General features: G+C 39.9%; 1 protein-coding gene across 5 annotated transcripts in view; it reads left to right on the top strand.

The window, feature by feature from the left end:
- Positions 1-19143, top strand: part of dnaaf9 (dynein axonemal assembly factor 9) — a 194391-nt gene that overhangs the window by 870 nt on the left and 174378 nt on the right. The gene's annotated exons all lie outside the window — the stretch shown is intronic.

The following is a 19143-nucleotide window of genomic DNA, read 5'->3' as shown; positions in this document are numbered from 1 at the left end:
TTACCTCCTGTTAAACCCCCCCAATATTTGAAAGAGTGTAATTACCTCCTGTTAAACCCCCCCAATATTTGAAAGAGTGTAATTACCTCCTGTTAAACCCCCCCAATATTTGAAAGAGTGTAATTACCTCCTGTTAAACCCCCCCAATATTTGAAAGAGTGTAATTACCTCCTGTTAAACCCCCCCAATATTTGAAAGAGTGTAATTACCTCCTGTTAAACCCCCCCACTATTTGAAAGAGTGTAATTACCTCCTGTTAAACCCCCCCAATATTTGAAAGAGTGTAATTACCTCCTGTTAAACCCCCCAATATTTGAAAGAGTGTAATTACCTCCTGTTAAACCCCCCCAATATTTGAAAGAGTGTAATTACCTCCTGTTAAACCCCCCCAATATTTGAAAGAGTGTAATTACCTCCTGTTAAACCCCCCCAATATTTGAAAGAGTGTAATTACCTCCTGTTAAACCCCCCCAATATTTGAAAGAGTGTAATTACCTCCTGTTAAACCCCCCCAATATTTGAAAGAGTGTAATTACCTCCTGTTAAACCCCCCCAATATTTGAAAGAGTGTCAATTACCTCCTGTTAACCCCCCCAATATTTGAAAGAGTGTAATTACCTCCTGTTAAACCCCCCCAATATTTGAAAGAGTTTAATTACCTCCTGTTAAACCCCCCCAATATTTGAAAGAGTGTAATTACCTCCTGTTAAACCCCCCCAATATTTGAAAGAGTGTAATTACCTCCTGTTAAACCCCCCCAATATTTGAAAGAGTGTAATTACCTCCTGTTAAACCCCCCCACTATTTGAAAGAGTGTAATTACCTCCTGTTAAACCCCCCCACTATTTGAAAGAGTGTAATTACCTCCTGTTAACCCCCCCACTATTTGAAAGAGTGTAATTACCTCCTGTTAAACCCCCCCAATATTTGAAAGAGTGTAATTACCTCCTGTTAAACCCCCCCAATATTTGAAAGAGTGTAATTACCTCCTGTTAAACTCCCCCAATATTTGAAAGAGTGTAATTACCTCCTGTTAAACCCCCCCACTATTTGAAAGAGTGTAATTACCTCCTGTTAAACCCCCCCACTATTTGAAAGAGTGTAATTACCTCCTGTTAAACCCCCCCACTATTTGAAAGAGTGTAATTACCTCCTGTTAAACCCCCCCACTATTTGAAAGAGTGTAATTACCTCCTGTTAAACCCCCCCACTATTTGAAAGAGTGTAATTACCTGCTGTTAAACCCCCCCACTATTTGAAAGAGTGTAAATACCTCCTGTTAAACCCCCCCACTATTTGAAAGAGTGTAATTACCTCCTGTTAAACCCCCCCAATATTTGAAAGAGTGTAATTACCTCCTGTTAAACCCCCCCACTATTTGAAAGAGTGTAATTACCTCCTGTTAAACCTCCCCACTATTTGAAAGAGTGTAAATACCTCCTGTTAAACCCCCCCACTATTTGAAAGAGTGTAATTACCTCCTGTTAAACCCCCCCACTATTTGAAAGAGTGTAATTACCTGCTGTTAAACCCCCCCACTATTTGAAAGAGTGTAAATACCTCCTGTTAAACCCCCCCACTATTTGAAAGAGCGTAATTACCTCCTGTTAACCCCCCCAATATTTGAAAGAGTGTAATTACCTCCTGTTAAACCCCCCCACTATTTGAAAGAGTGTAATTACCTCCTGTTAAACCCCCCACTATTTGAAAGAGTGTAATTACCTCCTGTTAAACCCCCCCAATATTTGAAAGAGTGTAATTACCTCCTGTTAAACCCCCCCACTATTTGAAAGAGTGTAATTACCTCCTGTTAAACCACCCCCACTATTTGAAAGAGTGTAAATACCTCCTGTTAAACCCCCCCACTATTTGAAAGAGTGTAATTACCTCCTGTTAAACCCCCCAATATTTGAAAGAGTGTAATTACCTCCTGTTAAACCCCCCCAATATTTGAAAGAGTGTAATTACCTCCTGTTAAACCCCCCCAATATTTGAAAGAGTGTAATTACCTCCTGTTAAACCCCCCCACTATTTGAAAGAGTGTAATTACCTCCTGTTAAACCCCCCCACTATTTGAAAGAGTGTAAATACCTCCTGTTAAACCCCCCCACTATTTGAAAGAGTGTAATTACCTCCTGTTAAACCCCCCCAATATTTGAAAGAGTGTAATTACCTCCTGTTAAACCCCCCCAATATTTGAAAGAGTGTAATTACCTCCTGTTAAACCCCCCCAATATTTGAAAGAGTGTAATTACCTCCTGTTAAACCCCCCCAATATTTGAAAGAGTGTAATTACCTCCTGTTAAACCCCCCCAATATTTGAAAGAGTGTAATTACCTCCTGTTAAACCCCCCAATATTTGAAAGAGTGTAATTACCTCCTGTTAAACCCCCCCAATATTTGAAAGAGTGTAATTACCTCCTGTTAAACCCCCCCAATATTTGAAAGAGTGTAATTACCTCCTGTTAAACCCCCCCAATATTTGAAAGAGTGTAATTACCTCCTGTTAAACCCCCCCACTATTTGAAAGAGTGTAATTACCTCCTGTTAAACCCACCCACTATTTGAAAGAGTGTAAATACCTCCTGTTAAACCCCCCCACTATTTGAAAGAGTGTAATTACCTGCTGTTAAACCCCCCCACTATTTGAAAGAGTGTAATTACCTGCTGTTAAACCCCCCCACTATTTGAAAGAGTGTAAATACCTCCTGTTAAACCCCCCCACTATTTGAAAGAGTGTAATTACCTCCTGTTAAACCCCCCCAATATTTGAAAGAGTGTAATTACCTCCTGTTAAACCCCCCCAATATTTGAAGAGTGTAATTACCTCCTGTTAAACCCCCCCAATATTTGAAAGAGTGTAATTACCTCCTGTTAAACCCCCCCAATATTTGAAAGAGTGTAATTACCTCCTGTTAAACCCCCCCACTATTTGAAAGAGTGTAATTACCTCCTGTTAAACCCCCCCACTATTTGAAAGAGTGTAAATACCTCCTGTTAAACCCCCCCACTATTTGAAAGAGTGTAATTACCTCCTGTTAAACCCCCCCAATATTTGAAAGAGTGTAATTACCTCCTGTTAAACCCCCCCAATATTTGAAAGAGTGTAATTACCTCCTGTTAAACCCCCCCAATATTTGAAAGAGTGTAATTACCTCCTGTTAAACCCCCCCAATATTTGAAAGAGTGTAATTACCTCCTGTTAAACCCCCCCAATATTTGAAAGAGTGTAATTACCTCCTGTTAAACCCCCCCACTATTTGAAAGAGTGTAATTACCTCCTGTTAAACCCCCCCAATATTTGAAAGAGTGTAATTACCTCCTGTTAAACCCCCCCAATATTTGAAAGAGTGTAATTACCTCCTGTTAAACCCCCCCAATATTTGAAAGAGTGTAATTACCTCCTGTTAAACCCCCCCACTATTTGAAAGAGTGTAATTACCTCCTGTTAAACCCCCCCACTATTTGAAAGAGTGTAAATACCTCCTGTTAAACCCCCCCACTATTTGAAAGAGTGTAATTACCTCCTGTTAAACCCCCCCACTATTTGAAAGAGTGTAATTACCTGCTGTTAAACCCCCCCACTATTTGAAAGAGTGTAAATACCTCCTGTTAAACCCCCCCACTATTTGAAAGAGTGTAATTACCTCCTGTTAACCCCCCCCAATATTTGAAAGAGTGTAATTACCTACTGTTAAACCCCCCCACTATTTGAAAGAGTGTAATTACCTCCTGTTAAACCCCCCCACTATTTGAAAGAGTGTAATTACCTCCTGTTAAACCACCCCAATATTTGAAAGAGTGTAATTACCTCCTGTTAAACCCCCCCACTATTTGAAAGAGTGTAATTACCTCCTGTTAAACCCCCCCCACTATTTGAAAGAGTGTAAATACCTCCTGTTAAACCCCCCCACTATTTGAAAGAGTGTAATTACCTCCTGTTAAACCCCCCCAATATTTGAAAGAGTGTAATTACCTCCTGTTAAACCCCCCCAATATTTGAAAGAGTGTAATTACCTCCTGTTAAACCCCCCCAATATTTGAAAGAGTGTAATTATCTCCTGTTAAACCCCCCCACTATTTGAAAGAGTGTAATTACCTCCTGTTAAACCCCCCCACTATTTGAAAGAGTGTAATTACCTCCTGTTAAACCCCCCCAATATTTGAAAGAGTGTAATTACCTCCTGTTAAACCCCGCCAATATTTGAAAGAGTGTAATTACCTCCTGTTAAACCCCCCCAATATTTGAAAGAGTGTAATTACCTCCTGTTAAACCCCCCCACTATTTGAAAGAGTGTAATTACCTCCTGTTAAACCCCCCCAATATTTGAAAGAGTGTAATTACCTCCTGTTAAACCCCCCCAATATTTGAAAGAGTGTAATTACCTCCTGTTAAACCCCCCCACTATTTGAAAGAGTGTAATTACCTCCTGTTAAACCCCCCCAATATTTGAAAGAGTGTAATTACCTCCTGTTAAACCCCCCCAATATTTGAAAGAGTGTAATTACCTCCTGTTAAACCCCCCCAATATTTGAAAGAGTGTAATTACCTCCTGTTAAACCCCCCCAATATTTGAAAGAGTGTAATTACCTCCTGTTAAACCCCCCCAATATTTGAAAGAGTGTAATTACCTCCTGTTAAACCCCCCCAATATTTGAAAGAGTGTAATTACCTCCTGTTAAACCCCCCCAATATTTGAAAGAGTGTAATTACCTCCTGTTAAACCCCCCCAATATTTGAAAGAGTGCAATTACCTCCTGTTAACCCCCCCCAATATTTGAAAGAGTGTAATTACCTCCTGTTAAACCCCCCCAATATTTGAAAGAGTGTAATTACCTCCTGTTAAACCCCCCCAATATTTGAAAGAGTGTAATTACCTCCTGTTAAACCCCCCCAATATTTGAAAGAGTGTAATTACCTCCTGTTAAACCCCCCCAATATTTGAAAGAGTGTAATTACCTCCTGTTAAACCCCCCCACTATTTGAAAGAGTGTAATTACCTCCTGTTAAACCCCCCCACTATTTGAAAGAGTGTAAATACCTCCTGTTAACCCCCCCCACTATTTGAAAGAGTGTAATTACCTCCTGTTAAACCCCCCCAATATTTGAAAGAGTGTAATTACCTCCTGTTAAACCCCCCCAATATTTGAAAGAGTGTAATTACCTCCTGTTAAACTCCCCCAATATTTGAAAGAGTGTAATTACCTCCTGTTAAACCCCCCCACTATTTGAAAGAGTGTAATTACCTCCTGTTAAACCCCCCCACTATTTGAAAGAGTGTAATTACCTCCTGTTAAACCCCCCCCACTATTTGAAAGAGTGTAATTACCTCCTTTTAAACCCCCCCAATATTTGAAAAAGTGTAATTACCTGCTGTTAAACCCCCCACTATTTGAAAGAGTGTAATTACCTCCTGTTAAACCCCCCCACTATTTGAAAGAGTGTAAATACCTCCTGTTAAACCCCCCCACTATTTGAAAGAGTGTAATTACCTCCTGTTAAACCCCCCCAATATTTGAAAGAGTGTAATTACCTCCTGTTAAACCCCCCCAATATTTGAAAGTGTAATTACCTCCTGTTAAACCCCCCCAATATTTGAAAGAGTGTAATTACCTCCTGTTAAACCCCCCCACTATTTGACAGAGTGTAAATACCTCCTGTTAAACCCCCCCACTATTTGAAAGAGTTTTATTACCTCCTGTTAAACCCCCCCAATATTTGAAAGAGTGTAATTACCTCCTGTTAAACCCCCCCAATATTTGAAAGAGTGTAATTACCTCCTGTTAAACCCCCCCAATATTTGAAAGAGTGTAATTACCTCCTGTTAAACCCCCCCAATATTTGAAAGAGTGTAATTACCTCCTGTTAAACCCCCCCACTATTTGAAAGAGTGTAATTACCTCCTGTTAAACCCCCCCACTATTTGAAAGAGTGTAAATACCTCCTGTTAAACCCCCCCACTATTTGAAAGAGTGTAATTACCTCCTGTTAAACCCCCCCAATATTTGAAAGAGTGTAATTACCTCCTGTTAAACCCCCCCAATATTTGAAAGAGTGTAATTACCTCCTGTTAAACCCCCCCAATATTTGAAAGAGTGTAATTACCTCCTGTTAACCCCCCCAATATTTGAAAGAGTGTAATTACCTCCTGTTAAACCCCCCCAATATTTGAAAGAGTGTAATTACCTCCTGTTAAACCCCCCCAATATTTGAAAGAGTGTAATTACCTCCTGTTAAACCCCCCCAATATTTGAAAGAGTGTAATTACCTCCTGTTAAACCCCCCCAATATTTGAAAGAGTGTAATTACCTCCTGTTAAACCCCCCCACTATTTGAAAGAGTGTAATTACCTCCTGTTAAACCCCCCCACTATTTGAAAGAGTGTAAATACCTCCTGTTAACCCCCCCCACTATTTGAAAGAGTGTAATTACCTCCTGTTAAACCCCCCCAATATTTGAAAGAGTGTAATTACCTCCTGTTAAACCCCCCCAATATTTGAAAGAGTGTAATTACCTCCTGTTAAACCCCCCCACTATTTGAAAGAGTGTAATTACCTCCTGTTAAACCCCCCCAATATTTGAAAGAGTGTAATTACCTCCTGTTAAACCCCCCCAATATTTGAAAGAGTGTAATTACCTCCTGTTAAACCCCCCCAATATTTGAAAGAGTGTAATTACCTCCTGTTAAACCCCCCCAATATTTGAAAGAGTGTAATTACCTCCTGTTAAACCCCCCCAATATTTGAAAGAGTGTAATTACCTCCTGTTAAACCCCCCAATATTTGAAAGAGTGCAATTACCTCCTGTTAACCCCCCCAATATTTGAAAGAGTGTAATTACCTCCTGTTAAACCCCCCCAATATTTGAAAGAGTGTAATTACCTCCTGTTAAACCCCCCCAATATTTGAAAGAGTGTAATTACCTCCTGTTAAACCCCCCCAATATTTGAAAGAGTGTAATTACCTCCTGTTAAACCCCCCCAATATTTGAAAGAGTGTAATTACCTCCTGTTAAACCCCCCACTATTTGAAAGAGTGTAATTACCTCCTGTTAAACCCCCCCACTATTTGAAAGAGTGTAAATACCTCCTGTTAACCCCCCCCACTATTTGAAAGAGTGTAATTACCTCCTGTTAAACCCCCCCAATATTTGAAAGAGTGTAATTACCTCCTGTTAAACCCCCCCAATATTTGAAAGAGTGTAATTACCTCCTGTTAAACTCCCCCAATATTTGAAAGAGTGTAATTACCTCCTGTTAAACCCCCCCACTATTTGAAAGAGTGTAATTACCTCCTGTTAAACCCCCCCACTATTTGAAAGAGTGTAATTACCTCCTGTTAAACCCCCCCACTATTTGAAAGAGTGTAATTACCTCCTTTTAAACCCCCCCAATATTTGAAAAAGTGTAATTACCTGCTGTTAAACCCCCCACTATTTGAAAGAGTGTAATTACCTCCTGTTAAACCCCCCCACTATTTGAAAGAGTGTAAATACCTCCTGTTAAACCCCCCCACTATTTGAAAGAGTGTAATTACCTCCTGTTAAACCCCCCCAATATTTGAAAGAGTGTAATTACCTCCTGTTAAACCCCCCCAATATTTGAAAGAGTGTAATTACCTCCTGTTAAACCCCCCCAATATTTGAAAGAGTGTAATTACCTCCTGTTAAACCCCCCCACTATTTGACAGAGTGTAAATACCTCCTGTTAAACCCCCCCACTATTTGAAAGAGTTTTATTACCTCCTGTTAAACCCCCCCAATATTTGAAAGAGTGTAATTACCTCCTGTTAAACCCCCCCAATATTTGAAAGAGTGTAATTACCTCCTGTTAAACCCCCCCAATATTTGAAAGAGTGTAATTACCTCCTGTTAAACCCCCCCAATATTTGAAAGAGTGTAATTACCTCCTGTTAAACCCCCCCACTATTTGAAAGAGTGTAATTACCTCCTGTTAAACCCCCCCACTATTTGAAAGAGTGTAAATACCTCCTGTTAAACCCCCCCACTATTTGAAAGAGTGTAATTACCTCCTGTTAAACCCCCCCAATATTTGAAAGAGTGTAATTACCTCCTGTTAAACCCCCCCAATATTTGAAAGAGTGTAATTACCTCCTGTTAAACCCCCCCAATATTTGAAAGAGTGTAATTACCACCTGTTAACCCCCCCCAATATTTGAAAGAGTGTAATTACCTCCTGTTAAACCCCCCCAATATTTGAAAGAGTGTAATTACCTCCTGTTAAACCCCCCCAATATTTGAAAGAGTGTAATTACCTCCTGTTAAACCCCCCCAATATTTGAAAGAGTGTAATTACCTCCTGTTAAACCCCCCCAATATTTGAAAGAGTGTAATTACCTCCTGTTAAACCCCCCACTATTTGAAAGAGTGTAATTACCTCCTGTTAAACCCCCCCACTATTTGAAAGAGTGTAAATACCTCCTGTTAACCCCCCCCACTATTTGAAAGAGTGTAATTACCTCCTGTTAAACCCCCCCAATATTTGAAAGAGTGTAATTACCTCCTGTTAAACCCCCCCAATATTTGAAAGAGTGTAATTACCTCCTGTTAAACTCCCCCAATATTTGAAAGAGTGTAATTACCTCCTGTTAAACCCCCCCACTATTTGAAAGAGTGTAATTACCTCCTGTTAAACCCCCCCACTATTTGAAAGAGTGTAATTACCTCCTGTTAAACCCCCCCCACTATTTGAAAGAGTGTAATTACCTCCTTTTAAACCCCCCCAATATTTGAAAAAGTGTAATTACCTGCTGTTAAACCCCCCACTATTTGAAAGAGTGTAATTACCTCCTGTTAAACCCCCCCACTATTTGAAAGAGTGTAAATACCTCCTGTTAAACCCCCCCACTATTTGAAAGAGTGTAATTACCTCCTGTTAAACCCCCCCAATATTTGAAAGAGTGTAATTACCTCCTGTTAAACCCCCCCAATATTTGAAAGAGTGTAATTACCTCCTGTTAAACCCCCCCAATATTTGAAAGAGTGTAATTACCTCCTGTTAAACCCCCCCACTATTTGACAGAGTGTAAATACCTCCTGTTAAACCCCCCCACTATTTGAAAGAGTGTAATTACCTGCTGTTAAACCCCCCCAATATTTGAAAGAGTGTAAATACCTCCTGTTAAACCCCCCCACTATTTGAAAGAGTTTTATTACCTCCTGTTAAACCCCCCCAATATTTGAAAGAGTGTAATTACCTCCTGTTAAACCCCCCCAATATTTGAAAGAGTGTAATTACCTCCTGTTAAACCCCCCCAATATTTGAAAGAGTGTAATTACCTCCTGTTAAACCCCCCCAATATTTGAAAGAGTGTAATTACCTCCTGTTAAACCCCCCCACTATTTGAAAGAGTGTAATTACCTCCTGTTAAACCCCCCCACTATTTGAAAGAGTGTAAATACCTCCTGTTAAACCCCCCCACTATTTGAAAGAGTGTAATTACCTCCTGTTAAACCCCCCCAATATTTGAAATTGTGTAATTACCTCCTGTTAAACCCCCCAATATTTGAAAGAGTGTAATTACCTCCTGTTAAACCCCCCCAATATTTGAAAGAGTGTAATTACCTCCTGTTAAACCCCCCCAATATTTGAAAGAGTGTAATTACCTCCTGTTAAACCCCCCCAATATTTGAAAGAGTGTAATTACCTCCTGTTAAACCCCCCCAATATTTGAAAGAGTGTAATTACCTCCTGTTAAACCCCCCCAATATTTGAAAGAGTGTAATTACCTCCTGTTAAACCCCCCCAATATTTGAAATAGTGTAATTACCTCCTGTTAAACCCCCCCAATATTTGAAAGAGTGTAATTACCTCCTGTTAAACCCCCCCAATATTTGAAAGAGTGTAATTACCTCCTGTTAAACCCCCCCACTATTTGAAAGAGTGTAATTACCTCCTGTTAAACCCCCCACTATTTGAAAGAGTGTAAATACCTCCTGTTAAACCCCCCCACTATTTGAAAGAGTGTAATTACCTCCTGTTAAACCCCCCCACTATTTGAAAGAGTGTAATTACCTGCTGTTAAACCCCCCCACTATTTGAAAGAGTGTAAATACCTCCTGTTAAACCCCCCCACTATTTGAAAGAGTTTTATTACCTCCTGTTAAACCCCCCCAATATTTGAAAGAGTGTAATTACCTCCTGTTAAACCCCCCCAATATTTGAAAGAGTGTAATTACCTCCTGTTAAACCCCCCCAATATTTGAAAGAGTGTAATTACCTCCTGTTAAACCCCCCCACTATTTGAAAGAGTGTAATTACCTCCTGTTAAACCCCCCCAATATTTGAAAGAGTGTAATTACCTCCTGTTAAACCCCCCCAATATTTGAAAGAGTGTAATTACCTCCTGTTAAACCCCCCCAATATTTGAAAGAGTGTAATTACCTCCTGTTAAACCCCCCCAATATTTGAAAGAGTGTAATTACCTCCTGTTAAACCCCCCCAATATTTGAAAGAGTGTAATTACCTCCTGTTAAACCCCCCCAATATTTGAAAGAGTGTAATTACCTCCTGTTAAACCCCCCCAATATTTGAAAGAGTGTAATTACCTCCTGTTAAACCCCCCAATATTTGAAAGAGTGTAATTACCTCCTGTTAACCCCCCCAATATTTGAAAGAGTGTAATTACCTCCTGTTAAACCCCCCCAATATTTGAAAGAGTGTAATTACCTCCTGTTAAACCCCCCCAATATTTGAAAGAGTGTAATTACCTCCTGTTAAACCCCCCCAATATTTGAAAGAGTGTAATTACCTCCTGTTAAACCCCCCCAATATTTGAAAGAGTGTAATTACCTCCTGTTAAACCCCCCCAATATTTGAAAGAGTGTAATTACCTCCTGTTAAACCCCCCCAATATTTGAAAGAGTGTAATTACCTCCTGTTAAACCCCCCCAATATTTGAAAGAGTGTAATTACTTCCTGTTAAACCCCCCAATATTTGAAAGAGTGTAATTACCTCCTGTTAAACCCCCCCAATATTTGAAAGAGTGTAATTACCTCCTGTTAACCCCCCCCAATATTTGAAAGAGTGTAATTACCTCCTGTTAAACCCCCCCAATATTTGAAAGAGTGTAATTACCTCCTGTTAAACCCCCCCAATATTTGAAAGAGTGTAATTACCTCCTGTTAAACCCCCCCAATATTTGAAAGAGTGTAATTACCTCCTGTTAAACCCCCCCAATATTTGAAAGAGTGTAATTACCTCCTGTTAAACCCCCCCACTATTTGAAAGAGTGTAATTACCTCCTGTTAAACCCCCCCACTATTTGAAAGAGTGTAAATACCTCCTGTTAAACCCCCCCCACTATTTGAAAGAGTGTAATTACCTCCTGTTAAACCGCCCCAATATTTGAAAGAGTGTAATTACCTCCTGTTAAACCCCCCCAATATTTGAAAGAGTGTAATTATCTCCTGTTAAACACCCCCAATATTTGAAAGAGTGTAATTACCTCCTGTTAAACCCCCCCACTATTTGAAAGAGTGTAATTACCTCCTGTTAAACCCCCCCACTATTTGAAAGAGTGTAATTACCTCCTGTTAAACCCCCCCCACTATTTGAAAGAGTGTAATTACCTCCTTTTAAACCCCCCAATATTTGAAAAAGTGTAATTACCTCCTGTTAAACCCCCCCACTATTTGAAAGAGTGTAATTACCTCCTGTTAAACCCCCCCACTATTTGAAAGAGTGTAAATACCTCCTGTTAAACCCCCCCACTATTTGAAAGAGTGTAATTACCTCCTGTTAAACCCCCCCAATATTTGAAAGAGTGTAATTACCTCCTGTTAAACCACCCCAATATTTGAAAGAGTGTAATTACCTCCTGTTAAACCCCCCCAATATTTGAAAGAGTGTAATTACCTCCTGTTAAACCCCCCCACTATTTGACAGAGTGTAAATACCTCCTGTTAAACCCCCCCACTATTTGAAAGAGTGTAATTACCTGCTGTTAAACCCCCCCAATATTTGAAAGAGTGTAAATACCTCCTGTTAAATCCCCCCACTATTTGAAAGAGTTTTATTACCTCCTGTTAAACCCCCCCAATATTTGAAAGAGTGTAATTACCTCCTGTTAAACCCCCCCAATATTTGAAAGAGTGTAATTACCTCCTGTTAAACCCCCCCCAATATTTGAAAGAGTGTAATTACCTCCTGTTAAACCCCCCCAATATTTGAAAGAGTGTAATTACCTCCTGTTAAACCCCCCCACTATTTGAAAGAGTGTAATTACCTCCTGTTAAACCCCCCCACTATTTGAAAGAGTGTAAATACCTCCTGTTAAACCCCCCCACTATTTGAAAGAGTGTAATTACCTCCTGTTAAACCCCCCCAATATTTGAAAGAGTGTAATTACCTCCTGTTAAACCCCCCACTATTTGAAAGAGTGTAATTACCTCCTGTTAAACCCCCCCAATATTTGAAAGAGTGTAATTACCTCCTGTTAAACCCCCCCAATATTTGAAAGAGTGTAATTACCTCCTGTTAAACCCCCCCAATATTTGAAAGAGTGTAATTACCTCCTGTTAAACCCCCCCAATATTTGAAAGAGTGTAATTACCTCCTGTTAAACCCCCCCAATATTTGAAAGAGTGTAATTACCTCCTGTTAAACCCCCCCAATATTTGAAATAGTGTAATTACCTCCTGTTAAACCCCCCCAATATTTGAAAGAGTGTAATTACCTCCTGTTAAACCCCCCCAATATTTGAAAGAGTGTAATTACCTCCTGTTAAACCCCCCCACTATTTGAAAGAGTGTAATTACCTCCTGTTAAACCCCCCCACTATTTGAAAGAGTGTAAATACCTCCTGTTAAACCCCCCCACTATTTGAAAGAGTGTAATTACCTCCTGTTAAACCCCCCCACTATTTGAAAGAGTGTAATTACCTGCTGTTAAACCCCCCCACTATTTGAAAGAGTGTAATTACCTCCTGTTAAACCCCCCCACTATTTGAAAGAGTTTTATTACCTCCTGTTAAACCCCCCCAATATTTGAAAGAGTGTAATTACCTCCTGTTAAACCCCCCCAATATTTGAAAGAGTGTAATTACCTCCTGTTAAACCCCCCCAATATTTGAAAGAGTGTAATTACCTCCTGTTAAACCCCCCCAATATTTGAAAGAGTGTAATTACCTCCTGTTAAACCCCCCCACTATTTGAAAGAGTGTAATTACCTCCTGTTAAACCCCCCCACTATTTGAAAGAGTGTAAATACCTCCTGTTAAACCCCCCCACTATTTGAAAGAGTGTAATTACCTCCTGTTAAACCCCCCCAATATTTGAAAGAGTGTAATTACCTCCTGTTAAACCCCCCCAATATTTGAAAGAGTGTAATTACCTCCTGTTAAACCCCCCCAATATTTGAAAGAGTGTAATTACCTCCTGTTAAACCCCCCCAATATTTGAAATAGTGTAATTACCTCCTGTTAAACCCCCCCAATATTTGAAAGAGTGTAATTACCTCCTGTTAAACCCCCCCAATATTTGAAAGAGTGTAATTACCTCCTGTTAAACCCCCCCACTATTTGAAAGAGTGTAAATACCTCCTGTTAAACCCTCCCACTATTTGAAAGAGTGTAATTACCTCCTGTTAAACCCCCCCAATATTTGAAAGAGTGTAATTACCTCCTGTTAAACCCCCCCAATATTTGAAAGAGTGTAATTACCTCCTGTTAAACCCCCCCAATATTTGAAAGAGTGTAATTACCTCCTGTTAAACCCCCCCAATATTTGAAAGAGTGTAATTACCTCCTGTTAAACCCCCCCAATATTTGAAAGAGTGTAATTACCTCCTGTTAAACCCCCCCAATATTTGAAAGAGTGTAATTACCTCCTGTTAAACCCCCCCACTATTTGAAAGAGTGTAATTACCTCCTGTTAAACCCCCCCAATATTTGAAAGAGTGTAATTACCTCCTGTTAAACCCCCCCAATATTTGAAAGAGTGTAATTACCTCCTGTTAAACCCCCCCAATATTTGAAAGAGTGTAATTACCTCCTGTTAAACCCCCCCACTATTTGAAAGAGTGTAATTACCTCCTGTTAAACCCCCCCACTATTTGAAAGAGTGTAAATACCTCCTGTTAAACCCCCCCACTATTTGAAAGAGTGTAATTACCTCCTGTTAAACCCCCCCACTATTTGAAAGAGTGTAATTACCTGCTGTTAAACCCCCCCACTATTTGAAAGAGTGTAAATACCTCCTGTTAAACCCCCCCACTATTTGAAAGAGTGTAATTACCTCCTGTTAACCCCCCCCAATATTTGAAAGAGTGTAATTACCTCCTGTTAAACCCCCCCACTATTTGAAAGAGTGTAATTACCTCCTGTTAAACCCCCCCACTATTTGAAAGAGTGTAATTACCTCCTGTTAAACCCCCCCAATATTTGAAAGAGTGTAATTACCTCCTGTTAAACCCCCCCACTATTTGAAAGAGTGTAATTACCTCCTGTTAAACCCCCCCACTATTTGAAAGAGTGTAAATACCTCCTGTTAAACCCCCCCACTATTTGAAAGAGTGTAATTACCTCCTGTTAAACCCCCCCAATATTTGAAAGAGTGTAATTACCTCCTGTTAAACCCCCCCAATATTTGAAAGAGTGTAATTACCTCCTGTTAAACCCCCCCAATATTTGAAAGAGTGTAATTATCTCCTGTTAAACCCCCCCACTATTTGAAAGAGTGTAATTACCTCCTGTTAAACCCCCCCACTATTTGAAAGAGTGTAATTACCTCCTGTTAAACCCCCCCAATATTTGAAAGAGTGTAATTACCTCCTGTTAAACCCCCCCAATATTTGAAAGAGTGTAATTACCTCCTGTTAAACCCCCCAATATTTGAAAGAGTGTAATTACCTCCTGTTAAACCCCCCCAATATTTGAAAGAGTGTAATTACCTCCTGTTAAACCCCCCCAATATTTGAAAGAGTGTAATTACCTCCTGTTAAACCCCCCCAATATTTGAAAGAGTGTAATTACCTCCTGTTAAACCCCCCCAATATTTGAAAGAGTGTAATTACCTCCTGTTAAACCCCCCCAATATTTGAAAGAGTGTAATTACCTCCTGTTAAACCCCCCCAATATTTGAAAGAGTGTAATTACCTCCTGTTAAACCCCCCCACTATTTGAAAGAGTGTAATTACCTCCTGTTAAACCCCCCCACTATTTGAAAGAGTGTAAATACCTCCTGTTAAACCCCCCCACTATTTGAAAGAGTGTAGTTACCTGCTGTTAAACCCCCCCACTATTTGAAAGAGTGTAAATACCTCCTGTTAAACCCCCCCACTATTTGGAAGAGTGTAATTACCTCCTGTTAAACCCCCCCACTATTTGGAAGAGTGTAATTACCTCCTGTTAAACCCCCCCAATATTTGAAAGAGTGTAATTACCTCCTGTTAAACCCCCCCAATATTTGAAAGAGTGTAATTACCTCCTGTTAAACCCCCCCAATATTTGAAAGAGTGTAATTACCTCCTGTTAAACCCCCCCAATATTTGAAAGAGTGTAATTACCTCCTGTTAAACCCCCCCACTATTTGAAAGAGTGTAATTACCTCCTGTTAAACCCCCCCACTATTTGAAAGAGTGTAAATACCTCCTGTTAAACCCCCCCACTATTTGAAAGAGTGTAATTACCTCCTGTTAAACCCCCCCAATATTTGAAAGAGTGTAATTACCTCCTGTTAAACCCCCCCAATATTTGAAAGAGTGTAATTACCTCCTGTTAAACCCCCCCAATATTTGAAAGAGTGTAATTACCTCCTGTTAAACCCCCCCACTATTTGAAAGAGTGTAATTACCTCCTGTTAAACCCCCCCACTATTTGAAAGAGTGTAAATACCTCCTGTTAAACCCCCCCACTATTTGAAAGAGTGTAATTACCTCCTGTTAAACCCCCCAATATTTGAAAGAGTGTAATTACCTCCTGTTAAACCCCCCCAATATTTGAAAGAGTGTAATTACCTCCTGTTAAACCCCCCCACTATTTGAAAGAGTGTAATTACCTCCTGTTAAACCCCCCCACTATTTGAAAGAGTGTAATTACCTCCTGTTAAACCCCCCCAATATTTGAAAGAGTGTAATTACCTCCTGTTAAACCCCCCCAATATTTGACAGAGTGTAAATACCTCCTGTTAAACCCCCCCACTATTTGAAAGAGTTTTATTACCTCCTGTTAAACCCCCCCAATATTTGAAAGAGTGTAATTACCTCCTGTTAAACCCCCCCAATATTTGAAAGAGTGTAATTACCTCCTGTTAAACCCCCCCAATATTTGAAAGAGTGTAATTACCTCCTGTTAAACCCCCCCAATATTTGAAAGAGTGTAATTACCTCCTGTTAAACCCCCCCACTATTTGAAAGAGTGTAATTACCTCCTGTTAAACCCCCCCACTATTTGAAAGAGTGTAAATACCTCCTGTTAAACCCCCCCACTATTTGAAAGAGTGTAATTACCTCCTGTTAAACCCCCCCAATATTTGAAAGAGTGTAATTACCTCCTGTTAAACCCCCCCAATATTTGAAAGAGTGTAATTACCTCCTGTTAAACCCCCCCAATATTTGAAAGAGTGTAATTACCTCCTGTTAACCCCCCCCAATATTTGAAAGAGTGTAATTACCTCCTGTTAAACCCCCCCAATATTTGAAAGAGTGTAATTACCTCCTGTTAAACCCCCCAATATTTGAAAGAGTGTAATTACCTCCTGTTAAACCCCCCAATATTTGAAAGAGTGTAATTACCTCCTGTTAAACCCCCCCAATATTTGAAAGAGTGTAATTACCTCCTGTTAAACCCCCCCACTATTTGACAGAGTGTAAATACCTCCTGTTAAACCCCCCCACTATTTGAAAGAGTGTAATTACCTGCTGTTAAACCCCCCCAATATTTGAAAGAGTGTAAATACCTCCTGTTAAACCCCCCCACTATTTGAAAGAGTTTTATTACCTCCTGTTAAACCCCCCCAATATTTGAAAGAGTGTAATTACCTCCTGTTAAACCCCCCACTATTTGAAATAGTGTAATTACCTCCTGTTAAACCCCCCCACTATTTGAAAGAGTGTAAATACCTCCTGTTAAACCCCCCCACTATTTGAAAGAGTGTAATTACCTCCTGTTAAACCCCCCCAATATTTGAAAGAGTGTAATTATCTCCTGTTAAACCCCCCCAATATTTGAAAGAGTGTAAATACCTCCTGTTAAACCCCCCCACTATTTGAAAGAGTGTAATTACCTCCTGTTAAACCCCCCCAATATTTGAAAGAGTGTAATTACCTCCTGTTAAACCCCCCCAATATTTGAAAGAGTGTAATTACCTCCTGTTAAACCCCCCAATATTTGAAAGAGTGTAATTACCTCCTGTTAAACCCCCCCAATATTTGAAAGAGTGTAATTACCCTCCTGTTAAACCCCCCCAATATTTGAAAGAGTGTAATTACCTCCTGTTAAACCCCCCCAATATTTGAAATAGTGTAATTACCTCCTGTTAAACCCCCCCAATATTTGAAAGAGTGTAATTACCTCCTGTTAAACCCCCCCAATATTTGAAAGAGTGTAATTACCTCCTGTTAAACCCCCCCACTATTTGAAAGAGTGTAATTACCTCCTGTTAAACCCCCCCACTATTTGAAAGAGTGTAAATACCTCCTGTTAAACCCCCCCACTATTTGAAAGAGTGTAAATACCTCCTGTTAAACCCCCCCACTATTTGGAAGAGTGTAATTACCTCCTGTGAAACCCCCCCACTATTTGAAAGAGTGTAATTACCTCCTGTTAAACCCCCCCAATATTTGAAAGAGTGTAATTACCTCCTGTTAAACCCCCCCAATATTTGAAAGAGTGTAATTACCTCCTGTTAAACCCCCCCAATATTTGAAAGAGTGTAATTACCTCCTGTTAAACCCCCCCACTATTTGAAAGAGTGTAATTACCTCCTGTTAAACCCCCCCACTATTTGAAAGAGTGTAAATACCTCCTGTTAAACCCCCCCACTATTTGAAAGAGTGTAATTACCTCCTGTTAAACCCCCCAATATTTGAAAGTGTGTAATTACCTTCTGTTAAACCCCCCCAATATTTGGAAGAGTGTAATTACCTCCTGTTAAACCCCCCCAATATTTGAAAGAGTGTAATTACCTCCTGTTAAACCCCCCCACTATTTGAAAGAGTGTAATTATCTCCTGTTAAACCCCCCCACTATTTGAAAGAGTGTAAATACCTCCTGTTAAACCCCCCCACTATTTGAAAGAGTGTAATTACCTCCTGTTAAACCCCCCAATATTTGAAAGAGTGTAATTACCTCCTGTTAAACCCCCCCAATATTTGAAAGAGTGTAATTACCTCCTGTTAAACCCCCCCAATATTTGAAAGAGTGTAATTACCTCCTGTTAAACCCCCCCACTATTTGAAAGAGTGTAATTACCTCCTGTTAAACCCCCCCACTATTTGAAAGAGTGTAAATACCTCCTGTTAAACCCCCCCACTATTTGAAAGAGTGTAATTACCTCCTGTTAAACCCCCCCAATATTTGAAAGAGTGTAATTACCTCCTGTTAAACCCCCCCAATATTTGAAAGAGTGTAATTATCTCCTGTTAAACCCTCCCAATATTTGAAAGAGTGTAATTACCTCCTGTTAAACCCCCCCACTATTTGAAAGAGTGTAATTACCTCCTGTTAAACCCCCCCACTATTTGAAAGAGTGTAAATACCTCCTGTTAAACCCCCCCAATATTTGAAAGAGTGTAATTACCTCCTGTTAAACCCCCCCACTATTTGAAAGAGTGTAATTACCTCCTGTTAAACCCCCCCACTATTTGAAAGAGTGTAAATACCTCCTGTTAAACCCCCCACTATTTGAAAGAGTGTAATTACCTCCTGTTAAACCCCCCCAATATTTGAAAGAGTGTAATTACCTCCTGTTAAACCCCCCCAATATTTGAAAGAGTGTAATTACCTCCTGTTAAACCCCCCCAATATTTGAAAGAGTGTAATTACCTCCTGTTAAACCCCCCCAATATTTGAAAGAGTGTAATTACCTCCTGTTAAACCCCCCCAATATTTGAAAGAGTGTAATTACCTCCTGTTAAACCCCCCCAATATTTGAAATAGTGTAATTACCTCCTGTTAAACCCCCC

Source organism: Narcine bancroftii, chromosome 3, assembly GCF_036971445.1.
Source record: "Narcine bancroftii isolate sNarBan1 chromosome 3, sNarBan1.hap1, whole genome shotgun sequence".
Classification (NCBI taxonomy): Eukaryota; Metazoa; Chordata; class Chondrichthyes; order Torpediniformes; family Narcinidae; genus Narcine; species Narcine bancroftii.
Note: the sequence above shows the minus strand (reverse complement) of the source record. Positions and strands in the feature narration are given on the sequence as shown.